Source organism: Nymphaea colorata, chromosome 10, assembly GCF_008831285.2.
Source record: "Nymphaea colorata isolate Beijing-Zhang1983 chromosome 10, ASM883128v2, whole genome shotgun sequence".
Lineage (NCBI taxonomy): Eukaryota > Viridiplantae > Streptophyta > Magnoliopsida > Nymphaeales > Nymphaeaceae > Nymphaea > Nymphaea colorata.
In genome coordinates this window covers 5,234,869-5,252,190 of record NC_045147.1, presented here as the reverse complement: position 1 = coordinate 5,252,190, position 17,322 = coordinate 5,234,869, and the positions used below count along the sequence as shown (strand labels likewise).

Below are 17,322 nucleotides of genomic sequence, written 5' to 3'. Positions count from 1 at the left end.
TTTGTTCCTGATCTTCGTGTTTCTACAACACTAATAATCATTTTGAAAAATCCTGAAAATTGACAGCAGAGCTAGCATTGTAAGGCATGCAAAATCATATTGGGTTCAAAGAGAGATCTACTAACCGCACCATTACTTGTAGGTCTGTTCCATCTGATGCTTGATGTTGTATTGCAGATTCTAGATGGCTAGAGTATCAACAAAACGAATTCTCTTCTCATGGTTTAAGTTCATGCTGCAATCAATGGTTGTTTGTCAATATATGCAAAACTTGACTAAATAATGACAGCCTGATTATAAAGACACAGTTGGGCGTGTGGCAGCTATTCCAGGTTGTTGAGATCTGATAGAGACCCTGATTATATTCTTCACATAGCCCACTACACCTGACATAGACAATATACGCTCGACAGTATTGCCAATGATTTCACTTGTAACATATTAATTATACAAAATTATTAACATGAATGAGTGTATAGGACATTAAGCACTTATATCGGTCGGACTGCTGCTGCTAGAAACAATGAAAAAAGACAGGTGACACTGAGGTTCTAGGGTCTTTTCAAATACCTACCGCACAATACGCCAAATAATAAAACAATGAAATAATGCACAATACAAAATTATTGAAAAAAGATTAAATCAAATGATTTATCATGCACCCAATGAACTACCCTTATTTTTTTCCTTTCCTGATATACAAAAACATAGAATTAGAGAACAAGGAATTTTCATTTTCTTGCTTGCTTAGCAAATAGGAAGAGTGCATCATTGTGGGTGTCCAACTGTGAACATGCATGTGAGTGAGCAGGCAATTAAGACGAGAGAGAGAGAGAAGGGTTGGCATGGGGCGTTATGTTGGGATACCTTAAGTAATGAATATTGTGGTGACCATTCCAGCTGTATCCCTCACATAATCATGGAGAACTTCCAAAACAGCATATGGCTTTTGAGATGTAGCTGCATTGTCTAAATACACCAAGCTGGAACCATTTACCTCATATAAAATTTATGTAGTCACTCTCAGATCCAAAATAAGAAATCAAGCCTCCACCAGGTAGACGCCTCTTCGAAATAAAAGACAACCAAAAGACAATTCAGGATCATGTCCAGTCACATGTAAATTAAAATAAAGGGACCACCAAAGTGCTAGAGGAATAAAAAAAAAGCCCTAAATTGATGACATAAAAATGCATGGATACAGACATGGGTGGAGCCAGAAATTAGTAACGTTTAAGAATACGACTACTGATCCTTTTATTACAGAACTATACTACAAAAAAGATTTTAACTGCAGCTAGAATGAAACAAAGAACAAAGAGGAAACAAATGAAATTTATATATCTCACAAAAAAAAAATTAAGTGAAGCCAAGGACATACCGCTATGCAACTTCGAAGAACTTTTGAAAAATATCACCTAGTGCTTTTGAAAAGAAAAACATTAAGTTTGGGTTATGCAGTTAAGATGGACTAAACAGGAAATGATGGATAATTCATCACGCTCAGCATGGTTGGACTAGGTTTGAGGGGTTTCATCTATTTCACGAAAGGACCAGCAATTTGGTAATGAAATGGGCAAACATTTTTAAGACCAAAGGGGGATTGGTTAGTTTTTACTATGCCTAGGAAGCCTAGAAACATACAAGAGATGTCAAATTTTTACTTTGAATTTCGAAATAGTTCAAAAATGATCAATTCAACTCATAGGCTTGAGTGCTCGTGTTGTGCAAATAATATAACCTTGGTGTACTTTTAGTACCATACAAGCATTAGGTTTTATTTCGCATCAATGTTGTCCAATCTCTAAAGGGAATGTCTTTCAATTTCCAGAATATGAACAAAAAGGAATCATCCTCGGCATCCTAGATAATAAAAAAAGGAGCATATATTGACCCAAAAATCGTACATCCACGAAAGATTGTCGCATTCAATTCTTGCGAGTTCAGCCTTCATGTATTTCATTTCTTGGCATGCACATTTTGCTTTTTTTCTTGTTTTTTCTTCATTTTTTTCTTTTGCATTCGGCTTTTTGCCTTTCAAATTTTTTTTTCTTGTGTTTGTTTTTTTTTTTTGGGCCGGCCTTCACCTTTGAGGGAATACCTCACCACCCCAAAGGCTACTACAAAGCTCCACCGGTTTGGTGGTTATGTATAGCTTTGTCATGTGTCCAACCCGCTTCACCTTACGGGTTTTCAACGAGCCAAAAGTTCATAAGTCATTATCTTCGCGAAATAAACATAAATCACCTTTATGCCTACCCGGTACTCTCGATTATTGACTCAGAGGAACGACTACACAAGCCCCGAGCCCATCTCTCAACTCTCATTTTGCTACCTGCCAAGATCTTATAGAGCATTTTGGCTTCTCTGTCAAGATATTTTCTTGCTAAATCCTTGCAGACACTTGATCGCCAGAGTTAATAACATTTCCTATTGTTGACTTTCTCAACTTCATAGGATTTTTCTTCAATGCTCATATCAAGGATTTTTTTCATTTTTCCTCTTCCGTTGATGGACAACAAGAACTTGAAATTTCCACCTTCCACTTGGAAGGTACTAAGAATAAATCAAGGCACATCATTCTGTGAGAAAACACTTCCAAAATGTTTTTATCAAAACTGAAAAGTTTCTCTCTTACGAAAGTTCTTGACATCTAATGGCATATCACCAGGAGAAAGGAACTATACTCCCTAAAGAGATAGTCGAATGTAAAACTTGGTTGGTTAAAAGAATGAACTTCACCAAATCTCTCTTTTATACAAAAGATTGGTTTAAGGGTGATGGGTTCCAGAAAAGTTGGGTGTTCAACTGATTGAAAGTTTCACAAATGGTTTGAGTTAAGTTCTTCTATCAAAAAACACTAAAAGTACAAAAAGAAGAATAAAACATTAGTAAAAAAGGAAGCATCGTAAGCTAAGGTCTCATTTTTATGATACCAAAATCCAATGCCCCAAATAACCCCAAGCATCACAATGTTGTTGTTGATAACCAATTATTTCCATATGGAACTTAAATCAAATTAGACCTTGACCCACTAATCGGCTTACATGTGAATAACCAAAGCTAATGCTTCTACAATCAACTCAATTTTTAGCACTGAAAAGGGGATAAAGGAAATATCTCCAAGTCAAACTAATTATGTGCAGCTTGAAGTCCTGAACACTAGAAAACCATGTACACATGCCAATGCATGAACAAAAACAAGGGTACTTACACAGATGTTTTTAGTTAATTTTACTGTACTCTTTAGTATGCACTCTTCAATGAGAGAAGAAACTACAACTAGAGCAACAATTGATGCCAACATGACATCAAGATCCAAATCAAGGTCAGACATAAGATAAATAAAAGCATGAAACGTATGGCAGAAACATAGAGATGCTAGGGCTTTTTAAACGATATCCAACTTTATTCATAGAAATTTTGGGTTGGACATTCCTGGACTGGACAAACATTTGTGGAGTTAGAAGTGCCTCCAAAAGATTCAACATTGTCATCAGGACGGGGTCCACAAAACTGTGTGACATTGAACTAGTTGGCACTTGAACACAAAGGATTCCTTGTAGCCTGAGCAATTCAAACAAATGCAATCTAATAAGACATACTGTATGTTAAATGTGAAATTTATCTAAATGAAGAACAAGAAAACTAGTCCCGTAAATTGAAAAGTAAGCACACTGTAATCAAAAGGTTCTTGCTTAATGGCCCTACCAAAATGAGGACTTCTATGGAGAAGTCATAAGAATCATGCAGGAAGAAGAATGGACATCATTTATTCAAATTTTCCATGCGTAGACAAGCAACAAAAAGCTCATTTTTTTATAACAGCCCGTCAGCCACTGAGAAAATAATGATTCATAACACCCATGCATAGACAAGCAACAAAAAGCTCAATTTTTTTATAACATTCCCTCAGCCACTGATATTGAAATGATTCATAACACGGTATTGAATGGCATCACTAAATTGGACAAATCATAACTCTCAGCTAAATCACCCGAGACCATAAACTAAGTCAAAGTTAAAACTTTTGTCTAGAGATGTAGACATGAAATCAGTGGAAAAAAGAGAGTTGCATGAGATTGCTAGATAAGCTAAGATTCTCCCAGTACGTTGAATCTCCTTTCCATGGTTCTCAATAACTGAACAAGTAAATCTACATATCTGTTTGTGTGTGCTTCTTAGGTGTGTACTTTAGTTGGACAATCGGATCTTGTATTAGGTAAACAACCAAAATTATCAAGCTCCCCTAACTGCAATAATTTTTACAAGTATATCATTCTAAAGGGCTAGAAAGACATTTGTGTGTCTTAAAATGGCTAAATATTGCAGTAATTTTGATCCTCAATAGAAAAGCAATTTACCCATGGAAAACAAAAAAAAGGGCAGAAGAGAACACTACTCAACGCTATACCACAGACCAACAAACGAAACATTTCAGGTTCATGAGACCAACTAGATAAGGAGCATTTACCAATTTTCCTGACCACGAAGAAACAAAAATAACTTTTTAATTATGTCAATTACTACTATTGAAGAAGACTAATCTACATTGACTCATGATATCTGTCATGTGAAAAATAATGTTGTGATCATCACTATGCCATACTCATATCAGTAGCATCATTCTACTTCTACCAATGCATTACATGGATTCATGGCCATGCAAAATGTGCACCATATACATGCCTGAAATATGGGGACTGATTTCTCGTTTTAGTTTTTGATTTCTCAAACAAGATGGAGAACAAGGTTCAAAATTCAGTATTTTTGCAAATGACAGACAGTTGTGAGTTTCATTTGGAAAAGCAGTCATGGACGTTCACATGGTCGCACACATGATACTCTCTTTCTCTCTCTCTCTCTCTCTCTCTCTCTCTCTCTCTCTTTCACACACACACACACATTCACAAAGCAAAATTTTTCGGCCTTAGGAACTGCAGGACAATATGGTGTTCTTATTTTATAACAGATACTCTGCAGTCGTCCTTCAGTAATGACCATACCTTGAGAATGATTCCTAGTAGCAGAATTGGCATGGTTCTTCCTCCTGCACTAATTATGACCAGCTAATCTCCTTCTGCAAATCTTCTCAAAATCATCGAATAAACCACATGAAACCTCCATTGCATGCATGAAAAAGGACTAAAATCTCATGAACAGCCAAAGAAACTAGAGGACAAGTGAAAATCATCCGAGCCTCTCCACTCTCTACCAGACGACGGTTGGCAGATTTGGGGAACCAGGCCGGAGACAGCCTTCCTGATGCACGATTAGGGATGCTAGGCAAGACAAATCAGTCCCTGATGCACGAGGGGAGATTTGGAGACGCTGGGAGGAGACCCTATTCCCTGATGCCCGACCGCGGCATCTGGATTGGAAGCTGGGGTTTCAGTCGGTGCCGTATCTTCCATAGAACCGGTCGCCGGGTCAGAGGGGAGCTGGTATCGTGAAGACGACGGCGCCAATTCCTTCGAGTTGGGCACATCGCCCCATGGTGCGACTGGAACCTATTTTGGATGAGAGATCTTTGCCTGATTCCACCAATTCAACCCCCAAAGAAACACAAGTTCTCCGCCTGATTCCCTGAAATCAAGCCCTGAAGAAAACAACCCCCTAAGAAAACCACAAAACACATAAATGCGATGTTGGAGTCGACAACAAACCCAAGAATAGGTAAACAATAACAAATATGGGCAAGGTTTGCTTCATCTGAATACCTTGAGATGCTTGCTTCTTGGCGCCAGCGATGGCATAGAAAGCTTCGCCGATGAAGAGCTGCGCCTGGTGGAAACCATGGCTCCCTTCTCTGATCATGTTTCCCTCTCTCCCCTTTCTCATATTCCTTCTCCCCCACTTTCCTCCTCTCTGAGTGGACGTCAGTCGCTGTTCTTCTTTCGTGTCTTCCCGAAATGGCAAAAGGAGAGAAACAAAAACAAAAAAGCGGAAGGGTCGAATACAATGACGAGCCCCAATCCAATATTACAGTATGGATGAGGCGAGCGAGGTTGAATCTGACTTGAAAATGAGAGAAAAAAAAAATCATCATATGATGTGTGCACTTGGATATGGTCAAACCCATTTCTTCGTTTTTCTTTTCCATCTATTGTGGTTCAGTGGACTCAAAATGTTTCCTTAGTCGGTCCAGTGTGGTAAAATCATAGAAGGTTCTTTGTTTGCGTTTGATATAGATCAAACTTATGAGTTGTTTATCTCATAACAAGGATGGGATCCGGAAAATGACCCTTCCAATCAAGGGGGCCATGTTATTAGAGAGATGTGTCTAGATGGCGGTCAGTTTTTAGATCTCTCTGGATTCTATCTGATTTAACAAAGGATTTAACTTAAATCTACTGTTTTGACAAATAGCATATTTGAAAATGATTGTTTATGGGTTGTTTGACAAGGCCAGAATTGCATAATTATGTAAATAAAATTTTCTTTTTTCGAGGAAATGGGAATTGAATACTCAAACAAAGATTTTGTGTTTTAAGATTATATGAATCAAAATTTGCATAGTGCACATACACATAGATATTTATAAAGTTTGTACATTATACATATATATAATATATATACATATATGCTAATGTATACATGTACAAATGTATATATATATATATATATATATATATATATATATATATAGATATAGTGTTGTGTAATATGCGTATACACATGTATAATATAATATATATATTATGTATAATGCATACATAACATATATATGGTAATAGACATTGTACATATTTATATATAGAAACTAATATATGAATGTAATATATATCTATATATTCACACATAATGTACATATGTATGTACGCATATAATACAAATATGTACATATATATGTTAGATGTATATGTACATGTATATGTATGTATTACGTAAATACATATATATGAATATATATATATATATATATGCATATATGTTATATGTACATACTTTATAAGTACATATTTGTATATTATATGCACATGTATACATATATATATGTATGTGCATACATAAATATATGTATAAAATAATATTAATATGCACATATATATATTATGAACGTGTACATCCATATGTTTGCATATATGTGTTATGTACATACATACACATGTATTAACGTATATATACAAATGTACATATATATGTATAGGTACCTATATGTTGAAATTATACCAATTATATACGTATATGTAATGTATACGTGTATACGTACATATCTATGTGTGTGTGTACATGTGTATATATAACGATGCATAACATATATACATATATTATATATATGTACCTATACATATAATATATTTTATTGTAACATACTATATGTACATTGGTACAATGTATTACATATATAATATACACATAACATACATATATTTTATATACATATTGTATGTACTCATATGTACGTACATATAATATATACATATAACGTATTACTATACATAACATATATACATATATTATATATATGTACCTGTACATATAATATATTTTTATTGTAACATACTATATGTACATTGGTACAATGTATTACATATATAATATACACATAACATACATATATTTTATATACATATTGTACTACATATTCATAAGTGTATACATATTGTATGTACTCACATGTATGTACATATAATATATACAAATGTATATATGTGTACATATATTCTTATTGTGTAACATTATACACATATATAAATGTGTACATCTAAAAATACTTATATTATATATAACATCTATTAGCATTACAAATGTACATATTATACGTATACATGCATATATGTCTTATATACATATTACATGTACAATATAATATGTATCCATATGTACATGTATATAAGTATCACATATGTACGTATTATACACAATGTTATAAAAAGCGTATCGTGAGGCGTTTCAGTATGAGATGGAATCTAATCCCTAATAATGATGATGCCGATCGATCTCCCCAAGTCTTCCGCTACAACGTCCAATGATCAGTGAACATGAGACTCAAGAATGGTGGAAACGATTGGGAAATATCAAAAGATCGAGCGAGAGAGGGAGTAGCGCAAAGTTGATTGAGGTCGAGAGATTGCAAGAGAAACAGAAAATACATTATAATGAGAGAGAGATAGTTGTCCAAACCCTCGATCGTCTGTTCCACAGGTTATGTGAAACCCTCATTCGAGTGATGGCTTTCCATCGCTCTCAACGAGGTGATGATGTCGATCAATCTCCCAGGTCTTTCGCTACAGCGTCCGATGATCAACAACCACGAGACTCAAGAATGGTGGAAGCGATTGGGAAACATCAAAAGATCGAGCGAGAGAGGGAGTTGCACAAAGATGATCGAGGTCGAGAGATTGCAAGAGAAACAAAAAATACATTATAAAGAGAGAGAGATAGTTGTCCAAACCCTCGATCGTTTGTTCCGCGGGTTATGTGAAACCCTCATTCGAGTGATGGCTTTCCGTCGCTCTCAACGAGGTGATGATGCCAATCGATCTCCTTGGTCTTTCGCTACAGTGTCCAATGATCAGCGAACATAAGACTCAAAAATGGTGGAAGCGATTGGGAAATATTAGCGAGAGAGGGAGTTGGACAAAGATGATCGAGGTCGAGAGATTGCAAGAGAAACAGAAATTATAAAAAGATGATGTCCACCCCGTCGCTGACCGCATCATCTATCCCCTTGAGCGGGTCCACCACGAAACATCCCTCCTCCGAGCACGCCTTATAGATTGCCAGTGGGCTCGTCGACGACCCACCCCTGGCCGCTCCCAGCCTGTAGTAGGCCGCATTGTGCACGATGGTGCTAGCCAGCTGCAGTCGACTTGGTGTGGCTTCCATGCGCCACTGTGTCCCTGGGCGAGCTTGTCTGCGTACTGGGGCCCGTTTGACTTGGGGACTTTTGCAACCCCGAATGAGTTATAATACCGAGCATCGATCACCTTCCTGAGTCAAAGTTCGCACATCAGCTCTATTTTGGCTATAGGTACGTGATTTCAAATTAGAGCATAAATTTTAAACCTGTTGCAGTTGGATGCTTTGTAGTTAGGCCCTTCCATGCACGTTCCATTCCCTCTTAATGGTACATCATTGAAACTCAGTGATTCAGGCCAAATTCCTAACAGACGCCACGAGAGAAGGTGAATTGGTTAAGTAATACCTGATATTATGTCTAAGTAGACAACTAAAAGAGAATATTATGCACTTGGAACACACAACATTTTTAGAACATGTGTTTCAACAAGAATGTTGTGCTTTTGTTTTAGGAAATATGATATAATTACTTATAGCATTTGATTGCTTAATTTAGGAATGATAACCATAACTGGATCATTCTTCTCAAAATAAGAACATAACATGTGTTTAAGAAAATGTGTTCGAAGAGCACAAAATTTTTCTTACCAAATGCCTAATGATATTGGAATTTGAATTAAAATTGAAGTTTGGGTAGCGAATGATTGACAGATTATCAGTGACGCTCGTTTTATTTTTCAGATCGGGTCGGATCGGGTCCAGATCCAGACCCAAGCTCCACTCCTGGTAAGGAGCCTGTCGCGTGAGGGAGTTCTCCTCCCTCGACTTCTTCAGTGTCTTCTTCTTCCCCTTCTTCGTCTCTTTGTCTACTACGACCGCAGCACGTGAAGAACGAGGCGGTGGGTTGAGCAGCGGCGACGGCAACGGCAGCGGTAGCGGCGGTAGCACGCGGGTAAGCTCCCTCTCTCGCCCTCTCTGTCTGCCTCTCCCCTTCTCTCCTGCGCATTCTTCCCTCTCTGCAGCGCTCTCTCCTTCCACGCACATTGTCCCTCTCCTCCTTGCTCGAGATCTCATTCCCCTCCTTCTCTCGCCTCCTTCTCCCTCGCCTTTTCCTCCTTCCTCTTCCTTCTTCTCCTCCTCCGTCCTGCGCAAACACTTCCCTCACCGTCTGAACCCTCTATCTCCAACCGTCTCTCCCCTCTTTGTCTGCTCTACCCTCTCTGCCCGTTTGAACTCCCTTTGGTCGATTTTTGACTCGTTTAGGGCTTTTTGGTCAATGTGCAGCTTGGGGACGCATTTGTTTCCCCACATAGCAGCAGGGTGAAGGCATTGGCGGTGGCAGCATTGAGGGATTCTAGCCATTTGGGGGCCTTTCGAACCCTTGAGGTGGCTGCCTAGACCATTGCAGCAGTCTAGACTCGTGATTTGGGGTGAGCAAGGCATAATTGAGCCCATTTTATTGTATATTTTCCTTTGGAGCATGTATAATTATTGTTTGAGCATGCTAGATGTTAGAATTTGATGTTTAGGGAAGCATGTTAACGACTTGGCTTTTTGGAAAAAGTTTAGGACTATGTTGTAGAACCGATGGTTAAGCTTGAGGTGTTGATTTTCGAAGCAATAGGGAAGCATGGTAGAGATTTAGAATCGTTTTGATGAGCATGTGGCACAAGCTTTTGTTAGCGGGCGTATTGCGGTGTTAGTTGGAGAAGAACATGTAATTTGGGTGTATTCGTGGGGAAGACGCTTTAACTATAGAAAACATTTAAGAATGTGTTAAGGATGGATTGATCGAAGCATTGGGTTTTGACGCTTGGTGGCAACGACAAGAAGTTGCGAGGTGGCCTATTAGAGGGCTCGTAGGTCGACACTACCCGTCGGCACCCTCTTGAGGCGATGACATGTGTGTCAATGATTTTGTTTTAGCTTGGTTTGGATTGATAAGCTAACTAGTAGAGATCTTACCTTTTTTCTTATGTCTGCAGGTACACCGGGCACGTCCCGTCGACCTAGAGCGACCAAATTCGAAGCTCGAGGCATTTTGAAGAGTTTTCTGGACGCGTGTCAGGTATGGCAGCATTCCAGGCAAATCCTTGCCTGGAAACGTGGGATCCTAGGATTGTGATGTGATTAATTGATTGATTGTTTAGTGAATGAATGTGTGTATGCATGCAAATGGTGTGATATCTGATATGATGTGTTTTGAAAAGCTATTAGAAGTCTGTTTTGAAATATCACACATTTGCATATGCTAGAATTGATAATTGTTTAGGACAGATGAGGTAAGGTATTGAGTCGAGTGTCTCCTCGACCCTAATTGTGCATTAGAAAGCATCCTAGAATGATAAGTGCATAGGACAGCTACGAGCCTATCACAGATCAAGACTACTCTCTGTGGTTTGGCTATGTTTTTCAAAGATGTGATTATTGTGATAATGAATGTGAATGTTGTGTTTGTTGAATACACATTGCCACGGGCAATGATGCAAATGATTGAACAGAGGGTAGTTGAACCCATATTGTCGAGACAGCTAGCCAAAACTGTTGTTGTTATGTGTAGCCCTCGTGTGGAGGCAATTGGAGGTGTGAGTTCACTCGTGAAGTGAACCAACCTCATGAGCTAGCCAGTTAATTGTGTTTGAGCAAGTATAATTGTAAGAATGAAAGAATAAGAGATGAGAGGCTAGTGGGATGTGGCTATGTGTTTGGGAGTTGTCCCGCTTTCACCACTGGTCTCCCTGTTCAGAGCGCAACGGTGCAAAGTCCCAGGGTACTGTTGTGTGATGTGCTTGGAGCGTGGGCTCCCGCCTTCCCAACCTAGGTGTCCTAGGGAAGGCTGAGTATCTCTCCTTGGAATTCACACATTCATGGATGAGTGCTCTACTGCTGCAGCGGATGGATGGATCCATACTGTTCTGGGCCACCACGAGGTTGTCTCTCGGCTGTAGGCCACCCGCGGTGTGCACGTTTCTGTGTTTGTACCCATAGGAACTGTCAATGCCATTTGATGTCAAGTACTTTTTTGGAAGAGAAAATTTTTGATTGTGCATAAAAATATTTTAAAAGTGTCTTGTCATGTAATGATATGCCTTCGTTTTGTTCTTACTACCTGCCCAAGCAAAATGAAACTTTCAAGTTTTTTTTGTTGTCAATCATTAGAAGAGGAAATTTGAAAAAATCCTATGAAGCTGAGAAAGTCAAGACTAGGAGATGCTATTGACTCTAGTGATCAAGTGTTTGTAAAGGTTTAGCAGGAAAATATCCTAAGAGAGAAGCCATAATGCCTTATAAAATATTGGCAGGTAGCAAAGTAAGAGTTGAGAGATGGGCTCGGGGCTTGTGTAGTTGTTCCTCTAGGTTAATAATCAAGACTACCGGGTAGGCATATAGGTAATTTATGTCTATGGTGCGAAGATAATGACTTACCCCACAAGGTGAAACGGGTTGATATATGACAAAACTACACCTGACCACCAAAGCGGTGGAGCTTTGTAGTAGCCTTTGGGGTGGTGAGGTATTCCCTCAAAGGTGAAGGTCAGCCTAAAAAAGAAAATCAAAAGCAAGAAAAAATGAAAAGGAAAAAAACCAAATGCAAAAAAAAAAGGAAGAAAAAGAAGCAAAACCAAGAAAAACAAAAAAGGTGCCTGTCAAGAGATAAATGGCATGAAGGCTGAACTCGAAGGAATTGAAATGCGACAATCTTTTATGGATGTGCGATCCTTGGGTCAATATCTGCTCTTTCTTTTTATTTCCTAAGACGTTGAGGATGATTACTTTATGTTCATTTTTTTTTAATTTAAAGGCTTCCCTTCTAGAGATTCAACAACATTGATGCGAAATGAATCCCGATGCTTGTACGGTATTGAGGGTAAATGAAAGGCATACCATTTGCACAACACACACTAGCATTTTCTGCTTATGATTTAAATTGATGATCTATAAACTATTTAAAAGTAAACACTTGACATCTCTTTTGTAATGTTTCCTGACTTCATGGGCATATGAGGAACTCCTAGCCCCTCTCTGTTTTTGAAAAATGTTGTCCTTTTTATTATCAGTTCATTCATAGAATAGATGAAACCCTTCAAATTCCACTCATGCTGAGTGTAATGAAATGTTCCCATCATAATTTGTTTTCTTGTGAAGGCTAGGCAGTATTTTTGTTGTTTTCTCTTTTAAGGTTTGCTTAGGAAAGGGTTTGAAAGAGTCGTTAGCTTTTAACTTTTCTATCATTAGTTTTTTTTTTTTTTTACATTGTCAGTGTGCAGCTGATGTCGAAGTTTAAAGCCCAACTCATCAGTGTTCTTGTGGATGTACAGTGGTTTTGGAAAAGCCGATTCATGTTGCACGAGAGTTTGATCTTGTACTTCAAAATCAAGTTTTTATTGTAGGTTATGATTGTCAAATGTCTTGTTTTACCTAATCATAAATCATGGTACATTTTGGATGTACGTGAAGTTCATCCAACTCTTTGCAGGCACTGGGGCCAAATTAGAGCTCTATAGATGAGATTGTTGTCAAGCTTGAATGTTCCAATGAATGGACTACCATGTCGCTACTTAGCAATTGCTTGTCTATTGGCCATGCTTTTGGTCTCCCTAGAGTATTATGCATGCATTCTTTCTAGTTGGCATGTGTTGTTGCATTTAAGTTTCAGTATTATTTATTAACTATATATATTCTTGATAGGTTTGGAACACATTTTTGAGGTTCTTGGAGTTGCTGCAATAGAAGACCGTCTGCAGGTGATTCTCTTTTTCCTTCTCTGGGGGTATTGTTTCGTGCGAGAGCTTTCCTTCTGGTTTGACTTAAGTAGATTGTCTTCATTTTCTTTTGGATGCCATTGCAGGAAGGTGTTTGTTAAGACGTGTTTATACTCAGTATTAGGCTTGAGAGGGCACTTGTGTAATAATGTTTCTTTTTAATGACTTTCTTGTAACTTATCCCTCTCCTCTAGTCTATATAAAGAGGAGTTAGGGATTCTTTCGATGTTAATCAAAGTTTAGCTCTCTTAAATTCATCATGGTATCAGAGCACCAGCCGTCTCCTCCTCAGCGAGTTGTCGCCGACTGAGCGGCGCCGGCCGCCGCCTGATCGGCGTCAGCTGCCGCCGCCCGTCCCAGCCCTGCCCATTGCCGCCCTGTCCATTGTCGCCCGACCCCGCCCTGTCCATTGCCGCCCGACCCAGCCCTGCTGCCCCTCGTCGCCCTACCCATTGTCCGCCTGCGCCGCCGCCGCGTGTGCACTCTGCCGTTCCTCCGCCCAGCAGACTGAACGCCTGCGCCCGTTGCTGCTTCGCCTGTCATCTTCGCCGCCGCCTCAACGCTGATTTTCATCTCAGCGTCTTTCCGCTGCTCCTGCTCCGCCGCTGTTCCGCCGCTTCCCGAGGTTCTGCACGCTGATTTTCTTCTCAGCGCCGTCTCTGGTATCTCTCTTCGTTCAGCTCTGCTGTTGCCTCTTCCCACCGATCAGACTTCTGGATTGCTACATGCGTTAACTGCATATTGCTTCATGATCAGCATGTTGTCTTTCGATATGTGATTGTATTCTTTTTGCCTGCACTTCCTATTCCGTGGCTCGGTTTCCTCCTTGTGTTGAAAGATGTCTGAAATTAGCAATGGCGCTAATCCCTCTTCCTTTGTATCGTCGGGAGAGATGAAGAGTTCCCCATTTTCCAGCATTATCACCAAAATGGATGGGGGTAATTACGAGATGTGGGCCATGCAAGTAAAAAGAACCTTGATCGCTCATGAGAAGGAACATCTCATATTGGAGCCCGAGCCCGTACAGAAGGTAGGAAAATATACTACTTGGTTTAAAGATAATTCGTTGGTTATGGTATGGATTGTTGGTACTCTCTCTCAAGAAATTGCAAATGAAGTCTTGCACAAGGACAGTGCAAAGGATATGTGGGATTCCCTTGCTGCCACGTATTCACAGGCGAGAAATGAAACGCGCATTATGCAGCTTCATCATGATATTCATCAGATGCGACAAGATGGCCGACCTCTTCACACTTATTATTCTAGTCTCAAGTCCATGTTTGAGAGACTGAATAGCTACTTTCCCGCATGCAAGTGTGAACAACAAAAGGCATACAGAGATATGCTTATGGTAGGGGTCTTTCTTTCTGGTTTAGACTCTGTTTATGAATCCGCAAAGAACCAAATGCTTACTAGTCCCTCGATTCCTCCTATTGATGAGGCTTACAGTAGGCTCAGCAGAATTCCGATCTCTGCATCGACTGTTCATGATACCACTTCTGCTATGCTTGCTACTCGTGGCAGAGGTGGACCCTTTTTTGCCAGAGGACGAGGGGGCCGTGGCCGTGGCAATACCCCTTCGCGCCCTGTATGTCAGTTTTGTCACCGCATTGGTCATACTGTGGATAAGTGTTGGCAGAAACATGGCCGTCCAGCTTTTGCAAATCAGACTGTATCTAGTGATTCTCCTGAGCAGCCTAAGCCTCAGCACACTGCCTCCTCTAGTGAGCTGCATGTAGATGACATTCTCTCTCAGTTGAGGCACTTGATTGGCGACAGCGCCCATCAAGCCCCTGGTCTGACCACTTCTACTGTTTCTACCGCTGCGAGTGCTTCTTCATCTGGTATGTATTCTGCCTGTACAGTCTGCTCTGTTCCTGACACTACAGATTGGCTTATTGATTCTGGTGCATCGACACATCTCTGTGGGGATAAGACGCAATTCACCTCTTACGTCCCTACTCCACCGGGTCGTTCGGTTATTCTAGCAGATGGAAAATATTCACCAGTTGTTGGACATGGAGAGGTCCAACTTACTTCATCATTGCCGCTGCCACACGTTCTTCATGCACCCGAATTCCCCCATAGCCTACTTTCTATCAATCAGATTACCAGAGAATTAAATTGTCGTGCTATATTTGACTCTTCCTCTCTTGTGTTTCAGGATATACTGACGGGCAGGGTGATTGGCAGTGGCCGTGAACAGGGAGGTCTCTACAGGCTAGTGCATTCCTTTCCCTTTGCTGGATCTACCTCGTCGGGGTCGTCCTCATCCTCGGCTTATACTTGGCATTTACGTTTTGGACATCTCCCGTTTCAGAAACTGCTGCATGTTCTCCCTCAGCTGTCTCCTAAGTCGTCTTTTCAATATGAGTCTTGTCAGTTAGGCAAACACCATCGGTCATCCTTTCCTCCGCGGTCCAGTAGAAGTAGCCACTCTGTGTTTGAGTTACTTCATTTTGATGTTTGGGGCCCGAGTCGTACTCCTGACCTTCAGGGTCATCGGTATTATCTTGTTGCTGTTGATGATTACAGTCGTGTTAGTTGGGTTTTTCTTATGAAACACAAATCTGAAGCGGGTCATGTAATCAAAAATTTTATCAATGAAATTCTGACTCAGTTTGATACTTGTGTCAAGATTGTGCGCTCTGACAATGCTCTTGAGTTCTGTGCTTCCTCTTTAGAACAATTTTTCAGGGATAAGGGTATCATTCACCAAACTTCTTGTGCCTATACCTCTCAACAAAACGGGGTTGCTGAAAGAAAACACCGCCATATTCTTGATGTCGCCAGAACCATTATCATACACACAGCCATGTTCCCCATTCTTATTGGGGAGATGCTGTTCTTACAACATGCTATCTTATTAATCGCATGCCGTCATCTGTGTTGGGAGATCTTATTCCTTTCTCTGTTCTTTTTCCTTCCTGACAGAGAATTGTTTTCTGTTGCACCTCGTATTCGTATTTTTGGATGTGTTGCCTTTGTTCAGTTGCTTGGTCCTGGGAGAGATAAGTTATCCCCTCGGGCTGTCAAAACGATCTTTGTTGGTTATTCCCGCACTCAAAAGGGATATCGTTGTTATGATCCTTCTACTCGTCGATATTATGTGAGTGCTGATGTTACATTTTTTGAGTCCACCTCTTATTTCTCTCCAAATGGAACTCAATTAAGGGTGCCTGAATTTAGTGATGAAGTCCACCTTCCTTTACCTCTCATGAGTTATCCACAACCCGGTGAGCTACGCTATTTCCTAGGTATTGAGTTTGCCAGAAATCAGAAGGGTCTTATCATGTGCCAAAGGAAATACGTTACTGATGTTTTGCAAGAGACAGGTATGCTAGGATGTCGACCTGCCTCTACACCCATGGACATCAATACTCGCTTGTATGATGATGATACTGAAGATGTTGATGCTAGACAATATAGAGGGATTGTTGGGAAGCTCCTATATATCACTGTTACTCGACCTGATATTGCCTATGTTGTCAGCAGAGTGAGTCAATTTATGGATAAGCCCAAGAAAGTCCATTGGGATGCTGCCATGATGATTCTGAGGTATCTAAAAAATTCACCAGGAATGGGACTCTTCTTTCAAAATGGTACATCTCTCACTATATCTGTGTATGTTGATGCTGATTATGCGGGATGTCACCTTGACAGAAAATCCAGGGTTTTGTGTGTTTATTGGATCCAACTTGGTCACATGGAAGAGTAAGAAGCAGACAGTGGTTGTCAGATCAAGTGCAGAATCTGAGTATAGAGCTATGGCTCAGGCTACTGCTGAAGTTATGTGGGTTAGAGATGTTGGATC

General features: G+C 39.9%; 1 long non-coding RNA gene across 1 annotated transcript; it reads right to left on the bottom strand.

The window, feature by feature from the left end:
- Positions 1 to 320: 320 nt before the first annotated feature.
- Positions 321 to 6,538, bottom strand: LOC116263406 (uncharacterized). The gene is made up of 4 exons (XR_004174647.2): positions 5,721 to 6,538; positions 5,007 to 5,616; positions 868 to 1,067; positions 321 to 386 (listed from the first exon to the last, which is right to left on the bottom strand). It is a non-coding gene; the product is annotated as an uncharacterized LOC116263406 (long non-coding RNA).
- Positions 6,539 to 17,322: the final 10,784 nt, after the last annotated feature.